Source organism: Nestor notabilis, unplaced genomic scaffold, assembly GCF_000696875.1.
Source record: "Nestor notabilis isolate BGI_N333 unplaced genomic scaffold, ASM69687v1 scaffold754, whole genome shotgun sequence".
Classification (NCBI taxonomy): Eukaryota; Metazoa; Chordata; class Aves; order Psittaciformes; family Psittacidae; genus Nestor; species Nestor notabilis.
In genome coordinates this window covers 1-15039 of record NW_009925824.1, presented here as the reverse complement: position 1 = coordinate 15039, position 15039 = coordinate 1, and positions in this window count along the sequence as shown.

The following is a 15039-nucleotide window of genomic DNA, read 5'->3' as shown; positions in this document are numbered from 1 at the left end:
CATTCCTGCACAGTGTGTTTGAGTAAGATCTGAAAGAATTCTCTGCAGCATGCAGAAATCATGTTTGGATATTTCTCACTGTAAGATTCCCTGTGCTTATTTTACTTTTAGTGGAACTTTACTACTCCTACTCCTCTTCACAAAAATTCATAGGTTTTGTATTGTGGACATGCAAGCAAATTCAGACCATGTGGAAAATGTTATGCCACTGCTTGGCTTTAATTAGAACTGCTTGAAAATACAGTTGTATGCTCTGCATGCATGTATATGTCTGACCCTTTTTATGGAAAATACGTCCATGAGAATTTCTTAAGTTTGTCTGTAATAATATTTCACCTTATCCAGAAATGCTTGTAATCCCTGTTAGGGCATCACATACCGTTACTTTGGCATATAATTTGCCATTCTTAGTGAAATGTATTTGGTGATTTAAACAAAGACTTCCTTAAGCCCAATTGGTTTTGCCACTGGCCTGATAGAGAAGGAGTTCACAGTAAAAAAAAAAAACAACCTACCACACAGTTTCATCGTGTTTTTCAGGTTCGACAAAATAATTTGCTTGTTCACAAAACTGTGAAATCTGAATGTAGTACTTGAATTTTAACTTCCTTTAACTGATGACATTTTGGAGAAGGGAAAATGCAGGAAGAAGTGTAACTAGTAGCCGTGAAAATTGGCATGATAGATGCCAGTCTGAGATCACTTCAGTCATGCAACCATTCTGTAGTGATAAAATGTGTATTTGCTGATTGTAAAAAGGAGATACGGCTTTGCACAGTGTTTTGGCCCAAGAGATCTGTGTCTGAGGCAGCAGGATATTGGGTCTCCCTTAATTCTGCAATAGGACCACCTGTCCCAGATGAGATGCTTCACTGTAAGTATCCCACAGGAAACTAATTTTAAGGGACTCCATAGAAAAGTCTCATGGCCATGCTATTGGGAAGTATGTGGAGGTCATTCAGAATTAAAATAAGCAGGCTGGCATGCAGTAGACCATTTTCAAATGCATTGCAGTAAGCTGCATTAAGCTGAGGAAATCTAGGATTTTGTTATATACTCTCTTGTTCACAATTTATTATGGACATTTCTTCATTGACTAAATCTACACAAAACACTCCTGTAGATGGGAAACATCAATTTCTGGAGTTATAGGGCTCACACAGAAATAATGAGCTTCTTGACTCTCACGATCTTTAGAACAAATAGTGGTTCAGTGGAGGACTGGGGAAAAAACACATTAAAATGGGTCAGACATTAGAAAAAGGAAAAAAGGTCAAGTTTGTATTGTCATTATTGTGTGCTGCATTTTCCTATCTTCTTTTGTGGTTTTACTTGTAGTAGGCTTAAGGAAGAAGAAGACTTTGTACCCCAGTGATTCAGATAACTAAAGTACTGCTTGACCATTCAGATGTTTATATCTAAGCCATTCTATGCGGGGTCTCAATCCTACAGCTCTAATTTACATGAGTAGTCTCATCGAAACAATTGGATGTTATTTGACAGCTTTACACTGGTAACAGCTAAGGAGTCATGACATATTTTTGAGAACTCTTATTTTCAAACCAGTCAGTTCATAATAGGTGATTTCATTGTATTCGAAATGCTGCAGTGGAAGTGAATGTTAATGACACTGCTTACTCCAGAGGCTTGCTTAGACATGTTGACAAATAACAACAGTATTTTATTTATTCACAATTCTAATGAGTCTCAGATATGCCTAAACCTGTTCATTAAGAGATGGCAGCTGCTGCTTAACAATGCTTCTGGTTGCCAGTGAACTATTTGTTCTTGTGAGTCAGTCCTCAAAAAACTGACCAAAACCCCCAAAATACCACCCAGAATGCAGTTAGTATTTGCACTTCGTGTTGTTTGGTTCCACGGCTGATGAGCAGTACTCTTCTCAACTAGCTTTTTTAAAAACTATGACAAGCCTTTGTATTCCTGTCTTTGTGGGTGTGGTGGTTGGTATTTTTCTAAACTAGGAGCAGAAGGAAGGAAATCATATTCAAAAAAGGGGAAAACCAGAACTTTTTGCCCTTTTCTGAAGACTGCCATGAAGCAAACCAAAACTTATGTTCTGCCTACCTCCAAAGAGTGATTGACTATTAAGATTATTTTAATACACTATTATATAAACATAAATCTGCTGAGCGAGAACACTCAAAATCCATTTCAGACCTTGCCCTGTGCTGTTGAGAGTAACATTTAATGTTTAACAGCTGGATGTCATTTGAGATGAACTTTCAGAAGTAGCAGGCCTCAATTCTGTTCTCCCTTCATCTCACTGCTTTCCTTTCCTATGGCAACAAGATTTTTGAGATTACACTATGTCCCCCATTCATGTGCTCCTAAAGCACCTTTGGAACTTGCTAGCTGATTTTAAACAGATTTGACGGGTCAAACTAAAAGATAATTAAGCTGCCAAGGAGTTCCTTGAAAAGAAGGTGCTGAGTTCAGAAGAGGCAGGGTGCTCTGCTGAAGGAAATTTGCCAACATTAGTTCATACAGTATTACAGAGGAACACTGAAAATTGCTTCAACCAGCCACTCCAGCTGGAGTTTGTATTGCAGATATCAAATTTAATTCACTGCAAGACCGAAATCCATAGGAAATCAGATTTCATTATTGCCAAAGTTCATGGAATTGTTAGTTTGTCCTAAAGATCCCTGTCTCCAGCAGTGCTCATTCAGTGTTTCTTTATTATCCTCAGTTATGCATGGAACCCCAGGCTTTATCTGCCCTTTATTTATCTTGTGCTGACCACAGAATATTAATTTCTTCATGAGGTTTTTCATAAAGCTCGTCATGCTGTATTTTTGATTTTTATCTTCATCTTCGTAGTAACATTAAGTAGGATATTCAGCATTGCACACACAGGAGCCAAAGTGCAGAGATTAAAGCAAAGAGGATAAAGTGCTGGTGCAACATAGGGCATAATTTTATTATACTATCTTGTTTAATTAAAAAAAAAAAGTCTGTTTTGGACATTGAATGAGCCAGATACTCCTCTGGAAACAGTACCATATAATTAGGTCATGTAAATCAAAACTTAATCACAATGTTTGAGTACAGGGGTTGCATCTTAGCATGTAAATTTAGCCAACCAAAATTTACATGACTGGTCTGGTATCTGGAATCATCTCTATTCAGTGGAAAGAGATGCATGTTTTTAGGATAAAATTTTGTTTTGGAGGTGCCTTTCTCTCACTGTCTTACCAATCTCCACACTTGATTATAGAGGACTTCATTTCTCAGCCTATATGGTTTCATATGGTTAAAGTTAAATAAATTATAAACTCCAGGAGATCAAAGGAATGTTACATATTTGACTGACTTCTGGCATTTTCTGCTTTCTGCAAGATCTTGACTTTGAAGCTCAGATTTCTCTCTTAAGTAGGGGGTTTGAGGTGCAACTGTATTAATCCCTACATAGATGATCTGTTGAGGAACCTTAGAGTAACAGCACAGCTATCTTCTCAAGTTTGTGAAATAACTAGTTGCAGTACAACATTGTTACAGTCTACATGGCAGTAACAGAAGAGGGAGATAGAGACCCACACTTTGCCATTGGGTTAGATGTTTTAGACATTTTGGAATAGCAGGCTTTGGGAGCAAGGACTTCATCCCCATTTCTTGAGGAAGGTGGTCTGCAGCAGTTAGATACTGCTATGCCTGACCCTGTATCCTTTCCTCTTCCTGTCCCTGTACCCCCGAAGATTACTTTCTTTACTAATACATCCCTAGCTTTTGTTTGATACTGCTTGTGCTCTGTCCTGCCCATTCCTGTTGTGAGAGGACTGTCTTGCATTTTGAACAAGTAATTTGAATTATAGAATACTGAGCAAGTACACATCAAGAAAATGGCAGGACTGATCTTAATAACTGAGCTCTGTCTACTGGCAGTTCAGGCACAGTAGTCATGTGAGCTTGGTTGCATGAAGTTCTGTGCCATGCTTTGCCAGTCTTTGTCAACTGTCACTGTTAAATAGCAAGAAAGTTATTGTGGTGGTGAAGTATGATCATTTTGTCACTAAAGACAATAATAATCCTCAGAATTTAAAGATACTATAAATAATAATAACTTCAGTTACAATCCCTTCCGTTTCTCTAAAGCTCTTAATTTTCCAGCAAGCACTCCAGAATCTGATTTCGATTGGAGACACAGAAACTGATAGAGTAAAATCCTGTCATTCTTCCAAACCCATAGTGAACTCCACCTCCAAAATTACTAAAACAGTATAAAAATACCAAGAACTGGTACTAGCATAGGTGAATTCGCCTTGGTAGGGCACTGCAAATCTGAGCAGGTTTTTAGCAAGGAATAGGCAGCTGATCTTAATGAAGATATATAAATTTATCCCATTAGAACCCTATCAAAGTTTTCCTTATTTTCTATGACATTTCCCTTTGCATACCAGCTTAGCTTTGTTTCCCCAATTAAAGGAAAAAAAATGATAAAAACATTTGGGATCTTAGCCATTTCGTGATAATTCCTGTGTCTAGAAGTTAGGTATCTATTGGACAACAGTGATACAAACTGCTTAGAGCTGGGGAGGGGAAGCCTAGAACTGGCTTGTACCAGATGGTTGCCTGTTAAGTGAGACGTGTCTGCTGCACTATTGAACAGGAAAAACTAGTATTTGATAGCAGGAAGTTTCAATGGCTTACTAAAATCACTGCAGGGTAGAGCAGCATTGGTGTCTGTGATGGTATTTTCAAAACCCCACTTTGCCCAAGATGCCAAAGTGGAAACTGAAGCTTCTTGGTACCATTTTGGTTTTTCTCACCTTTTTACAGTTTTCTGCTGTTTGTTGGCTAGCTTGTTGAGGAGTGAGTTACAACATGCTGAGGTGAAATGTGAGCTTTAAGTGTTAGTGTTCATGGAGCCCTGAAGAAGGAATGCTGCCCGCCTTGTTCTCACAGGAGGGAGAGATTTGCATACCTCCCTGCTGTAATTTCGGGAGAGGAGGGTGCCCCACCTCTCCCAAGGCTCAGCTGAAGTTGAGCATTAAGTGGGATTGCCTGATCTTTGTTTCAGTGCTTCATGCAGGACTCGGAGCATCTCTTCAGGTTATGAATGCACACTGTTTAAATGTGTGTATAGCGCATTTGCTTAAATGAATGCCAGGCCTTCATTTGCTTGATGAAGATCCTGTATGGAACAGTCTTATCAAACTGAAGTAATTCTTAAAGTCTTCAACTTTTAAATGGTTTTAATACATGCTACTACCTCTTCTTAATTTGTGCAGAGGTGGTTCTTGTCTTTCTGTCCTAGCTAATTCATTGATTAACTGCTATCAGATAATGATTTTACAGAGTATATGAACTGTCTCCTTGTCAAATATGTTGCACCATTCTAAATCACTTACAGCACTGAGAATACGTGAACACCACCAGAAGTACTATGAAGTAGTAAAATTTTTGCTGATTAGCATCTTCAGTGTTTAAGGAACTACAAGTTTCTCCCCTTTAACTGAAACATGAAATTAGATATAACGTGCTACACTTTCAAATTACCTGTTTCCTCTAAAGTTAAGTAAGGGAAGCCCAAATCCTGAAATTGTGCAAACAGGGATTTTTCTACTGATTTTTCTGATTTTTACAGGATGATTTACTACTTAAACTGGAATTTTTTTCTCCAAAGAAAAAGCATGGATGAAACAAAATCTACTTAGTTTATGCCCACAATATTCAATATTTAATGCTCAGTGTTATCTCCTGGTCTCAATAGAGTGATTATAGATTTCTTATCATACCATTAGCTTCCAAAACTTCCCCCACCCCCAGAATCCTACCTCTAAACCAGAGTGTTGTCTTGTTCCTTGAGATGTCAAGCTTATGGTTGTGTACTTTTGAGTCTGCCTTATTCCTTCTTTTAGAAAGGTCTTCATACTTTACATTTATTCTCTACGCCTGAAGACTTATGAAATGCTGTCTCTGCCTAGCACAAATCAGAATGGCTAATGCCTGTACTCAAGCACCTCACACAACTGTGTAAAAAATAAAACGAAGCAGGAGTTATGAAGCTGCGTGTTGGAATTTGTGCAAACTCACAAGGGTAATAAAACTGTTTTGTCTGTTGGTATTTGTCACTCCAACAAAAAAGCAAGTCCACACGCTGTATTTCTTCATACATGATGTATATGCGACTAACAACATAATTCCTAAAACCGCTAAGTCAGAGTCTTCCGGTGCCCTAGAGTCAGAATAATAAGTGTTAATAATTTTACTGGTGACAGCTTCAGCATCCATCATGAGGTTTACACACTGCAATATCTCTCCTACTCTCTACTCCTGCTTCTATCCATCCCTTCCCACCGCTCCCCAGGTATTTAATTTTCTCCCCCAGTGGGGAAGCCTTCCTGGGTCCCTGCAGCTCCAGGGAAGAACAGGCTCAGCCACTCTCTTCATGGGCATGGCCCTGGCACAGGACAGACAGCATGCTGGAAGACCTAAAGCTATAGCTACAGAAGGAAAAAGGAAACAAATTTCATGATGCTTCTCCAGAATTTTAGGTAGCATTAAATATTCTCAGCCAGAGTGGCATGAGGCTTATTGTAAAATGAGAAACCTTTTGTATTCCCCTTGTTCTTATTCAGCGGAGTAATTTTAGGTGAGCCGTTCTGAATGTAGTCAATGTTCAACTACCCTGTGACACTGGAGGTCTAAGTTTTCAATTCTGAATCATGATTAGCATTGTCCTACATGATGCCTTTTTTCCCTGCACTCTTCCTTTTTTCCCTGTGCTTTGAATTTAATGAGTCCCAGGTTAGATAGCTGTCCTCTCTGGAAGCTTCTCTTTATTGTCATAAATGGTTGTTCACGGCTGTTAGGTTTAGGTTGAGAGAGGAATGTGGTGAATCCAGTGGGTGCACTTACTTCTCTGTGTATCATTACATACTTGGTAAACCTGCCAACACACAGGGAGGAGAATGGGAAGTAGAGAAGTTAGGACTCTTTTATTTTTCTCTTAGGCATGTGACAGTATTCCCTATGCCTCTGTGCCCGAGTTCAGGGTTCAGTGTTCATAGTTTTAGAGTACAAGATTGCAACACGTACTCATACTGTATTGCACAACTGGCTTTGATTGTTCTTCTGATCAGCACAAATTACCCAGTTGAGTTTAGTGCTGAAAGGAAGAGTCCTTATTTTGCTGATTTTTTTTAATTTGCTTTTTAATCTGTTTTTGCAATCAGTACATCAATGTTTTACAAGGGTGGAGTGCTATTTTGAGAGTTTATCTTGGTAAAGACTGAGTTGCTTCCATGTGGGGGTATTCCTAGTTATTAAATAGAAGCAAAAAGAGAATTTTAGTTAATTTCACAAAGCAAGTTAATGTCCTTTAAAGCAACTAATAGCCTGTACCTTTTTTAATGGGTACTGATTTTCTGTATTTTGCTATTCCTTTCAACTGGATTTTTGCACCTCATGCTCAAAACTTCAAAGATTAGTGTACTTACTTAACTGCAAATTAGTGAAAATTGGTGTACAACCATTCTTGAGTAAAAATTTACAGGATCAGTTCTTATTACCTGTAGTGTCTCCTCAAAAGACAGTTTCAATCATCTGTCACCTTCAGAGTTAGGAGAGATGTTTGACCCAGTGACCCCACCAAATCTTTTACGTTTTAATATATGTGAAAATTAAAGCTTTTTAACTGTGTTCTAGTTATCTTAATTGTTCGCTTTTGTTTGTTTTACAGAACTCCTGTTTATTGTATGACTTAGATGTCGTGGCTCTAAATGAAAGTAAGAAGAGAACCTGCTGTGCATTCTGAAATTTCTCTTCAGGAAATACTAACTATTGCAAAGGAACATACAGGGTTTTAAAAGTGAGCCTGTAATTTCAAAACACAGTATTTAGGTGTCCTTTGTATTACACAAATTTTGTTGTCAAATGTTTTGATATGTTTATATTATATTTTCATATTTTTCATGTGAAGTTAAAAGAATTATCTGACTTTGGAATTAGCAGATGCATCACAGGGTGACTGCATTTGCATATAGATGTTTGCAGAAATGAACTCTTTAAGTGTACTAATTTTGTCTTAATTAAAAAAAAAAAAAAACCAACTAAAAAAACTACCTTGATTTTTTTTTTCTCTGTGTTATTTATACCAGATTTTTCATGTAATAAATATTGACATCATTACATGGGGAACCTTTTGATACATGAAATCACTTATGCTGTCCCCCAGGTAACACCTCTTTAAGCAGCTGATATTTACTACAGTCCCCTGGGAATTTTTGGCTTTGTTTCTTTTATATCTATTTCAGAAACAAATGTGTCACTTGAATATCCTTGAATAGGGAGGCTACAAAGGTAAGGGCTGAGAGAAAAGAATAAGCCATATACAAGATCAGTATGTTGCTGAACCTTCCTTAGAAGGCAGAAAACACAGAACAGAATGCATCCAGTAAGAACTATCTTGCTAATATAAGCTTTTATTATGCTATAGAATAATTGATGCAGGTGTAAGCAGCATACCTGCGTTTTCAAATATTCCTTTTGTCATAAATGATCACAATATTAAAAGGGTAAGCAGCACTTGTCCGATACCATGAGAGGTTTATGCTATTTTCTTGAAGTATAAGTACATCAGGTATCTGATTCTGCTTATTGTGATCTGTTGTATACTAGAATGTAGTATCTTTAATTTCAGTGGAGGATATCAGATTTTATTTAAATTTAAATGAGGACAGAATTAGGATGCCAGTTTCTCTTCCTTTAACCAAAAGCAAAGCAAACACAAACCTGCAGGACATGCAGAAGAAAACACAAGTAGGGAAATCTGAAGAATTGTGGTGATTATATTGTCTTATTTTTTTTTTTTTTTCCTGGGAGACATGGTTCTGCTGCTTATTAAATATAATTGTTTTATCACCATTTGTGAATGAATAATACTACTGTGCAAAACTGTTGTGAGCTGTTCCAGCACATCCAGAATAACTAACTTCACTGACTTACTGTTCTGGAATGTCACTATCCTCCTGAATTACGCCTGCTTTTTTGAGGGCTGTTTGCAGATTGCCATAATATCAAATTATTATTAAATTTGGTATTGAGACAGTGAGCTCAATTGGAAAGTGCTTTCTGAAGCACATGGGACCTAATGTGTCTGAGTGTACTGTCAGGTTACTGCACCACTAGGCCATTTAGTATGCTTGCAAAAAGGCCGCAAGAGGATGGGAAGGGCGAGAGATTGAGAGCCACTCCTGATGACTCGTCATGGCCAGTCACTTAAGATAGCTTTCAGAGCAAAATCTGAAAATGGGGAACAAAGGATAATCCCTGCCTTAGTTTCAGCCATAGCAGAGGAAGAAAAGAGTGCTGCAGGGTTTTTGAGAGGCTGTCTGAGTCCTTGTCTTACTTCAGCCTCAGATCAGCTGTCGCTACTGTAGTGCAGGAAGATGGTTAGACACCTGGAGTGATGGAAATTTCACTGTCTCTCCAAGTGGCTTACATTCCTTAGCTAGTTCAGCAAGGAGGAAGTTTCCTAATAGCTAACCTAACTGGTACACGTGGAAAACGGGTTCTCCCTTTTCTCTTGATATAAGTGAACAAAAGTCTGCCTGCCCTCTCTCTTCTATTTAGGCCAGAGAATTTCCATCCCTTCTGCCTTCCCTTGTAGTTTGCCATTTTTGTCTCTCTCCTCTCAGTATTTTTGAGTTAGTTCTCAACTCTGCTGGAGTGCAGATCTAAAATCTGAGCAGACTGTTTCATATAAAATAATAACAGCTGGAGAGATTAACATTATTTTTTTATTATGATATTTATTTATGATACTCCTATTTATACATCCCAGCATCAGCATAATGCAAGCTACCCTAATACTGCTTGTAATCCATAATCTCTTTTCTGAAGAACTGCTTTTTTATCCTTCCATGTTCTTGTGCAGTCGATTATTGCTTTGTATATGTAAAACCTTCTGTTTCTCCCTATTCAGTGGCATTTCAGTTACTCCAGTCTGCCAAGATCCTTCTGAATTGTAATGCTGTACTCCAGCATAGTTGGAGCTTCTTCCTGTAGATACAGTCTCCAAATATAAGTGTACTCTGTTCAGTCATCAAAGATGTTGATGAAAGTGCTGAATAGTTCTGGATCCAAGACAGATCTCAGTGAAACCCCATTCGACGTATCCTTTCAGCTTGGAAGTACTAATTACTTCCAAATAATTTTGCACTCATTCTATATACTTGTCTAGGCCATATTGTTTTTTCAGTTAAGAACACATCTGAAATCCTATGATCCTTACTCTTTCTACCCTATGCATGTAGCCTGTTACCATCTGATAGAAGTAGACTAGATTGATCTGGTATTATTTGTTATTGACAAACCCATGCTGTTTCTTCTCATACCATTACTTTCTAGATTCTTCCAAATGGTTGTATTACTCATTGAATGTTTTTGTTGCTGGTTTGGGGGTTTTTTTAATGAGAAATTCAGCTAACCAGTTTGTACAGCAGTTTCCTTCCACGCTTTGAGAGAGATGCAATCCTTTTTTAGTTTTCTAGAACCTGACTCATTCTCAATATTGATTCTTGGGGATAATCAATAGCAGCTCTAACATTGCTTGAACCATAAAAGAGTTTCCTCAGGTTCACTCTATCAAAAAATCTTTAACTTAGATAAGTATTTTCCAGTCTATTTCTTCATTTTCCTACCCTAAGCTCTCAGGCCTTTACCAATGGTGCTAGTAATGAAATCGCATCTGCCTCCTTAAACTTAAGACTGGGGTTAAAAAAGGCATTAAGCATACTGGTGCCACCAGTCATTAGGTGATTTCCCTCTCTGTGGAATAACAGACCATTTTTTTCCCTTTCTCTTCTCACTGTGCGTCTTTCCAACATCCTTGCTATCTTTTAAGTCCAGTTTTCTAACATTTTGGGACTGTATCTTTCTGGGTTTGTCCATATCTAGTTCATATATTTATTCATAATTTCGTAATTTGACCTCCCTTGTACTTTATTTCAGGTCATTGAAGATTTTATTATTCAGCCAGGTTAGTCTTTCACTTCCTCTCCTTCCTCTGTGTAGATGAAGTTCTACAGTTCTGCCTTCAGCAGTACATCTCCAATGAACTTTAAGCTGCCCTGAACTCGTAGAAGTTTAGATACTAGTTTTCTAAGTCTTAATTTAGTTCCTCCTCCTCTTCCTAACAATGAAAATATGTAAAAGAGGGTCAGATTGATTCATATTTTTTTTTCCTCTATAGCTAATCAGAATTTAAAATACAGGAATTTCTTCTATAAGTTTTTCCTTCTCACAGTGTTTACTACTTGTGGCTTAGGTATGAGCTTGTCACTGGTCCACCTTAAAGAGATGCATATATTTACACTCCCATGCAATATCTGCAGGATGCCTCACCCCTGCTAGCTGATGCAGTGGGCTTCACCTAACATGTCAGGTAGCGTGAGTGCTCTCCCCATCCCATATTCTGCTCTCCTGGAGCAAAATAACTGCCTTTTTCTAAGCATATGCATTGTGCAGTACGTTCACAGGAGCATGCCACTTGGGAAAACCACCACTCCCACTAGAAAGGATCAAAAATCTCCCAAGAAACTGGAACACTCTGTGTTTGGAGGCATTTTCCCAACAAGAAAATAGGATGGAAATTATCTTTCATTTAGTCCAAAGCTGGCTGGATGATAGTGTCACACAAATTCCCATGGATGGAAGTTTTAGAATAAATGAAGGTTAAATAATGGATTTGACTGGAAAAACGAGGCCATCTCTTACAGTGAAATAGAAGATAAAGGTAAATGTTCACACTAGACCCTCAGATCTCTTCAGAATACCTTTCATAAGCAAAGATTGCTTGGATTTTGCCAGTAGGACGAGAATAACATTCTCTTTCAAAACGTTAGATGCACAGACATCAGCTATACCAAATGCATCATCCTCTTCCCCCCTGCCCTCAGAGAATGATAGGCATTTAGGATCTGACTCTGAAATGATCACTACATCTCCTGTTGTTTCCCACTGGCCTTGTAAATACTTAGTATGAAAATCAGGCCTTTGATATAAAGACAAATCACATGTAGGAAGAAGGAATACGAATTCATGGGGTTTAAAAAAATATATACTATGATGGCTTCACATGAAACTTACTCATAGAAGGCTCTGAGTTTTTTCAGTGTATGCATACTACCGTGTAAAGCATGTTACCAGATTCATACTAAAATCAGTTTGTTGTGAACAGCTCCATTTAAAATGTTGGTGTAGATTGAACTGATGATGCTCTGAAATGCTTTAAAAAACATTTTATTGGCAATGGTGTAAATATATACCAGAGATTTTACTGCTGCATAAACATGCTGTGAAATCAACATGAAAGTCAATTCAAAATGCATTTAATAATAATTTCAGGATTTTATAGCAACAATTTGCCGTTGATACATAAAGACTGTCTGTGAACGCCACCTGAAAGGTACATACATGGAAACTAAGATGTTGTGTAACTGAGGCCCTGGTCCTGAGGTGGATCCACTGACAGGGATTCCTCTCAAGGTCTGACACAGTTAGCATTTCACACCAGTAGGAGACTCTGGTAGGAGGTCACACTTAGGCATTTCTAGGCATTAGAGAAATTACTGTATCTAATGTGTTAATTATACACAGGTGTAATTAAAACAAGAATTCATCTGAGATTCATATGTGCTGGTGATTGGAATACTGCATATGTATTACTAGAATATGTTTCAAGGAGGTTGAGCTACAGCACAGTTAGGACACGTAACAAAGTCCTAAGAGCTCCGGTGAAACATTTAAATACTACTAAGCTTTATGATGTCTTTTTACCTGGAAATAACTGAATGAAATTTAGATAGTATCTGGAAGTTACATGTGTTTAAAATGCATTGGGTTGGGTTTCCACTGGTTAGAGGGAGCACAAACATGGTTATATGAACACAGACTTAAAAGCCCTGGGACATCTAAACCCATCTGAAGAATGAAAAAGTCTTTAAAGGAAAATCAGCAGCAATTATTTCTCTGTGAAAGATGTCTTTCTTCCCAGACAGAAGTGCACAATGTCTGAGAGAAGCATACACTGCAAGACGGTATCTATCCTGGAATTAATGGTACCCAAGATAGTGTTTAAAAACAATTCTTGACAGACTAGTGCTTCATGTCCTGGTGAATCCAAGTCTGACCTGATCTGTTCTGCCTTGTGCACTGCACCCAGTAACCTAGTCAAACCTGAACAAGCTAAACCCATGCTTTTGCTTTCTGTATTTCAACAATAATGCTTTTAGCTATTATATTACTTTGCACTTCAATAGCTTAATTCATTTAAGTTGTTCAAAGCTTTCAGAGAACTTTGTAAAAGGGAAACTACTTAAAAAAAAAATAAAAATCCAGTGTCATATGTTTAAAGCTAACTGTTCTGGTAGGCGGAATCCAATAGCAGCATGACTGAGCATAGAGACCATAGTGCTGGGAAATCCCAGTGCCAAACTACAAACTAAAGCACAGACCTGCATCAGGATGAGGTTCAAACCAACCCAGATCCATTTAAAGCAAGAAAACTTGGGGGTTTCTGTAATCCTCTGTGCTTCCAGGGTCTTTGTTTCATGTTGGAGAGCATGGATAAAGTCCCAGTCTCTGTTTTCAGAAGAGCAGAACAAGAGCATGTCTGTCTCAGCCCTCCCCGTGCTGACTGTGCTGCTGGCACCCGCGACTACAGGGGCATGCACCAGCGGCCAGCCCTGCACCAGGCACATGATGAAGGATGAGCAGCAGGAGAGCTCTTCCTGCAACAGCTCTTCCCCAAGCTCTGCCATCCCCAGCAGTCCCAAAGACATATACCATGGAAGATAGAGCCTGGAGAGAGGTGTTAGCTGTGGATGTTTCCAGTCATTTTACAAATCACTGAAAGGCACTTTTATGTTTCTAGTCGACAGTACAGCCATAAATGCAGCCAAGTTTACTGCAATAAAATAAACAGTTTTGACACAAGAGTGAACAAAATAAACTTAAGCACAGTGCAGTGCCACCACCCAGGAGCTGGTTTTTCTGGTTTAATTTCCCAGAGTTTCTGCAGTCTAGCACTCTTGAATTAAAAATGAGTAAAAATATACATAACATTAAATAAAATATCTTAGGAAGATGATATAAGACTTCATCACATGAACCACTTTGAAAAGAGAACCAGTAGTTCATTTTAAATTCCCTTGTGGTTGGAAGACCCTTGAATACACAATATATGTAATACTTGCAGGTGCAGTAATGATGATAGAAATAAGTCAAAGATTTTCCTCTAACTTCTATGAACTATTCTTCACACTTTAAATGCCCACCCATGCTTCACAGGTAAAAATTATAATAATAGCTATACAACCAAAGTTGCCATCTAATTGGATTTTTGGTTTTTTTTTAACATAGGATGAATGTCACAGGCAAAGTTCCTGGGCTAAATTAAATAGAATCATAGAATGGTTTGGAAAGGATCTTAAAGCTCATTTAGTTCCAATCCCCCTGCCATGGGCAGGGACACCTTCCACTAGAGCAGGTTGCTCAAAGCCCCATCCAACCTGGCCTTTAACACTGCCAGGGATGAGGCAGCCACAGCTTCTCTGGGCAACCTGTGCCAGCGCCTCACCATCTTCACAGGGAAGATCTTCTTTCTAATGTCTAATATAAATCTCTTTCAGCTTAAAAGCATTCCTCCTTGTCCTATCCCTTCATGCCCTTGTAAAAAGTCCCTCTTCAGATTTCTTGTAGGCCCACTTCAGGCGGTGGAAGACTGTTACAGGGTCTCCCTAAGTCTTCTCTTCTCCAGGCTGAACGAGCCCAGCTCTCAGCCTGTGTTCACAGGGGACTGTGAAGACATAAATAGTGCAAAGGCACAACTCAACCCACTTGCTGAAGATTGCTTTGGTGAATGAAGCGCGACATTTTATCTCCAAGGTGCAAATGTAAACGCGCGACAGATGGACCCCCAGTCCCCTTCGGCAGCGAAGCAGCCCCTCCAAATCCCTGTGCTCCATAAGACGCCCGGCCCCAAACCGCGTCCCCAGGCACGGACGGGGCCACCTG